This window comes from Melanerpes formicivorus, unplaced genomic scaffold, assembly GCF_026170545.1.
Source record: "Melanerpes formicivorus ecotype bairdi unplaced genomic scaffold, bMelFor1.0.p_v2 SCAF_120, whole genome shotgun sequence".
Taxonomy (NCBI): Eukaryota; Metazoa; Chordata; class Aves; order Piciformes; family Picidae; genus Melanerpes; species Melanerpes formicivorus.
The window spans coordinates 1,287,053-1,292,471 of record NW_027142472.1 but is presented as its reverse complement, the minus strand read 5'-3'; the positions used below and the strand labels follow the sequence as shown (position 1 = coordinate 1,292,471).

General features: G+C 38.9%; 1 long non-coding RNA gene across 1 annotated transcript; it reads right to left on the bottom strand.

The window, feature by feature from the left end:
- Positions 1-334: 334 nt before the first annotated feature.
- LOC137456285 (uncharacterized) lies at positions 335-3,822 on the bottom strand. The gene is made up of 3 exons (XR_010991011.1): positions 3,757-3,822; positions 2,862-3,052; positions 335-667 (listed from the first exon to the last, which is right to left on the bottom strand). It is a non-coding gene; the product is annotated as an uncharacterized lncRNA (long non-coding RNA).
- Positions 3,823-5,419: the final 1,597 nt, after the last annotated feature.

Sequence of the window (5,419 nt, the reverse complement as noted above, 5' to 3'; positions counted from 1 at the left end):
AAAAAAAAGGTCATAGTGTTAAAAAGATACACACTTAGAAAAGAGAATACTGCTGAAGTTTTCAATACAAACCTGCATTGTGTTTTATATGTTAGAGATGCCAAGTTTGGCTGAGTAATGTGGTAGCATTAAAATACTCAGTTTGCAAAAGTATATCAATTGAGAGCGTAAGTGACAGAACCTCAGCTGTCTAAAAGCAGTCTCATCAAGTGTCTAGATGGAGCTCCTTTTTCAGCACATCCCCCAGCTGTGCTGTATAGGTTTCAAAACCAGATGTCTCTTGATCAGTACCTAATCAAACACTGTATCTTCTCTTGGCCAGGCTGGAGCAGTTCCCTTGGCCCCTGTGTTGACATCTATCCATCCAAAGGGTAGCCCTGACTCACCCTTTTCCTGTTGACTCCTCAGGGATTTAAACACATCCCTTTTCAGGTCTCAATTTTATATTTTAAAGCATCACACAAGTATGAGGCAGGCAAAGCAGATGTAAAACAGAAATTAAACAGAAGCATAACTTAGAGGTGCAAAACCAAATAAAAAGAAGTTCTAAACACAGTTACCTGCTTAGTTCCCCAGTGCTGGAGTCTAGTTTCCTTCTCCATGTGGTCATGGCTGCTGCAGATCACAGAGCTAGTCAGTCAGGCATAGGTTCATGCAGGGTGCAGCCCTGTAAATAGAATTTTTGCCATATGCAGCAGATGGCCACAGGCTTTGTGACACTCTGACCCAACCATGTCAGATCCCAGGGCTGAGATGGACTCACCATTGACCCCAGCCACGTTTATGAATGATAAAAGGTGAGTGTCCATTGTCTCCCTGGCATTGCTGATACTTATTAAAGCATAATCTAGACAGACAGTAAACTCTTGAGTTCCATATGTACATACACAGAGATATCTGGGGCATCACCTTTTGCTCATGAATGCAACAGAGCACACAATCATCATCATCCAACTTCTATTCTTTTGCCCAAGTTTTCTTTAAGATGGCTGACAACAGACACCTTATAAACAGTATTCAAACCTCTCCAAAAATAATAAAGCTTTGTTTTCCTCTCAAACTATTCCGATGTTTCTAGCAAGCAGTTTATGTTATGAATTTCCCTTCTCCATCAATTATTCACTGGAATGAAACAACCTACTGGAGGGAAAGAAAAGAATCCACCTCAGAGTATTCTTCCACCATCTGCTCCTTCATAGCGATGGCTGTCAAATCACCTTCACTGAAATACTGAACTGCACAGTGAAAGTGTCATTAATTTTCTTTAATCTTCACCTGAGACTACAATGAGGAAATCACAGAGGGTTCATCCATAGATAACTCATCCCACAGGACTCCTCTAAGTGCATCCTTCTTCCTTTGCCTTTACCAGTGCTGAAGAGCACTCTTGCTGCAATCATTATCCTTGTGACAGTTACGTGATTGAAGATGGTAATACCATATAAATAATCACAGAATCACAGAATGTAAAGGGTTGGAAGGGACCTCTAGAGACCATCTAGTCCAACACCCCCTTCCAAAGCAGGATCACCTAGGGCAGGCCACACAGGAACACATCCAGGTGGGTTTTGAAAGTTTCCAGAGAAGAAGACTCAATAAAATCTCTGGGCAGCCTATTCCAGTGCACCATCACCCTCACCATAAAGAAGAGTCTCCTCATGTTGAGACAGAACCTCCTGTGTTCTAGCTTGTCCCCATTGTTCCTTGTCCTGTCATCATTAGGCACTACCAAAAAGAGGCACCTTTATCTTGGCACCCACCCTTCAGGTGTTTATAGACATTGATAAGATCCCCTCTCAGCCTTCTCAAAACTAAACAGACACAGGTTTCTCAGTCTTTCCTCACAGGAGAGATGTTCAAGTCCCCCAGTCATCCTCACAGCTCTCAGTTGGACTCTCCACAGTAGATTCCTGTCTCTCTTGAACCGGACAGCCCCAAACTGCACACAGTATACCAGGTGTGGAATAGCATCAGTAATGCTTTGGTAGTAATTCTTTTAAACATCCAAATATGGAAAACTGGGCCAGTGCAAGTACAGTAAAATTTGTCCTTAAAGACTATAGCATGTTGTTCTTTAGAGCTGCTTCAAAATGGACAGTTAATGTATACCTCAAAAAGCAGGAAAAAGACAGAGAAGACAGAAAATATGAGGAACAACTGCTGACACTATGAAACCATTCAGAATGGCTAAGACAAGGCACGAAGCCATGGTGTAAAATGGAGAAATGGCATTAAATAAAACGTAGAACAGACAGGTACACGGCAAGGAATGCTTGCAGAACCATTTCAGCTGTTTAAGCACATTAAATTAGATGAAGCAGTTGCCTATGGCACCTAGAACAAAATGATATTTTCATATAACTCAATCAGTGTTACCCCCTGAGTGAGAACAGGATACCACTAAATGGTCAGATTCATGTCTGATTTGCAGTGCTGGAAGACTGAATTAATACTAATAACCCAAATTATCATGATTAGATATAGCTGAATATTAACTGACCACAAGCATTCAATTAGCAATAATATCTAACTGAAGGTATCTCCCAACATACAGCAAGAGTTAAAACCAAAATTATTCAGATGTGACTGAGATTGGGTAATGATATAGACATACTAGCTTTATTCATTTCAGGGGCCAATTCCCTTCATTACTGTAAGTGAAAAGAGAATTGCATAGAATATGAATTTATTTGGGGGGTTGGCTGTTGTTTCTTGAATCCCAATAGCGTGGTTATTGCTCTCATTCTTCAGGGGGTCTGCTGTGAAATACTTCAGTTGTACAATATAATTAACAGGGGGAAGACAGAAGAGGAAGGGTTCAAAGAAATATTCCCACCCCAAACATTTATTTCTTAGCTTACCATTACCAACAGACAAATCTGTCATTCTGCCCTGTTCAGTGTTGCTCCTTTGATTGCCTGTCTTCTTATCTGCTATAGGTTGCAGAACCCAAAAACGCCTTCTGGACTTAACACATCACATTCCAGTAACTCAGTCATGCAGCCATTTACTGTGTCACAGGCTGCATTGGCATTAAATTCCATTCTTATTTCTGTGACAGAGATTGTAACAAGCACAGGATTGGTAAACCAGGAAACTGTTATGATCGTGACTGTAATAGTGAAGGGGAATAAAAAAATAAGAAAAGGTAATTTTCCTCTATTCTTATACTCTAGAGATCACACTTTGAATGACATACAAAGAAATCAGTGACGTTGGTAAGAAGCAGCAATGTCTGAGTATAGTAATTTATAAAGATAGCAGACTCCTCTTGAACATATATATACACACACACACATATGTAACCAAACTGATTCTTAATTAGCATGCTATATATAAGAATTCATAGGCAGTCAATGCGTTAGCAATGTTAATTCTTTTCCAATGCAAATTCAGAGCACAGCATCATCTGTGAAACTGTTGCAATGGAGCAGAAACAGGGTAGGTATTTTTTCCCCCAGTGCAATTTTCTGCCTTAATGGAGAAGCACACATTAAAAACTCATTCACAGGATTCCAAGATTCTTTCTAATATTGTAAGAGGTGATATTTCTTCTGCCTTTTGTTCAAATTTGAACAGAAATTATTTTGAGCCAAACAAGTAATTGGATATTATCCCTATCCTGCGACATTTCACTTGGACTAGTGTACTGAGACAACACACCAACAAAAATCAGCTTCTAAAAGAATCAAAGAAGGATACATGGTAGCTTTGTCACACCATCTCATGACCAACTTACATAGCAATGAGTTTTACCTCTGTTAATGAACAACAAAGGATGATTTTTCATTGAACACATCTGATTTCCTTTGTGGTTCTTGCTCACTTTTTTCCCTTAGGAGAAATTCATAAACTGCATACACTCAGTTGAAACACAGCAGTGAATCAAATCAGCCAAGACTGGGTGTCTTCTAAACTTAAGAAACAGATCATGAACATTTAAATTACCAGCAAAGCAGTTTCATTTGTTTATAGTGAAGCTAGAAACATCCATTCTCAGTTGGGTAATTAGTGGTATGGGTATCACAGAGGTGTCAGCTGTTTATAAACTTAAAAAACACAACTATTCCTGCAAGTATCTGCCATAGGCTGTGATCATGGTGAAATGTGAGATGTGTATAAACATTTAATAAAGCAGTAAACTGAGTAAACACTTTTTAATTAAGTACTGTAGTCAGGTTATTTTAGACTTCTCTTGATGGAATCCTCAAAAAGCTTCCAAAGAGCAGAAGTCATCACGGACTCAAACTTGATCACATAGAGAAGATCATGACATGTCATTCCTGTATTTAAACCCTACATTTTGAAGCAGGATGCCTTCAGAATTGTTTTTGTGCATGTAACTCTATTTAGCTGGGATTCCTGAATGAAGAGCTGCTCTCCCTGTAAATCCAAGGAGCTTGCTCAAGTACGTACTTCCGTAAGACAACTCCAGGAATCTGCAGAGGCAGCATACCTTCTAACAAGGGGCTGAGCTATTGTCTCCACAACTACATGCGTACAGACTTGCTCACAACTGCTCAGATGGATACTAAGCGTAGTCTGAGATCTGGCTGCACCAAGATCCCACACATACAAGGGTCTCCTCCAGCTCCACAGGAGACATTGTATTTCCTACCGGTTTTAAGGTCTTTTAGAAGCAACTGAGACTTTCTACAGTTCATAATTTTCCTAATGGCTGCTTTTGGCTCCCATTTCCATATTTACTCATGCTTTGTGAAAGCAACCTCAGTACCTGACATGTACTTCAGTATTTCTTATTGATGAACAGATGCTGAAAAGGTTCATATCCTGATACCAAACCTTGAAATGTTCTAACAGCCTTCTTGGATCGATTTGTTTGAAATAGCATTTGTGGACAAAAAACTCGTTCACCCCAAATCAACAACTCCTTGTTTCAAATCCTCTTTTCCAACAAAAGAACCCCTGCACACCACATGAGATAATTCTGTGCTCAGCACTGTTACAGACTAATATCCTCAATTGTCTTAAAGTTTATGAATTGCTGCAATAAAGATAATTTGATATTATCAACTAAAACTCAGCATATCCTTTTTAATAGTAATGTTAACCTTTAAGAGTGGAACCATTATTTTTAATGATTTTTACTTTGCATTCCAATAACTTACACACATACTGTCAAGGTCAGGATACAAAATACTGCACAAGTGAGTCTGTAAGTAGATCCCATATATAATTAGGAAAATAAATTTAAAACTGGGAATAATTTTGGATAGTTTTCAGGTGATGACAGAGGATTAGTTAACAACACTGCAGACAAAATAACTAAAAAAGCTTAGGAGATAGTTATAATGTGTTGTGGTTGGGGTTTTTTTTTCCCCATTAATGCCACTTTACCAAATTAAATCATTTGGCTCTGCAGTATCACAGATTGGAAGGAGATTTTAAATGTAACTCT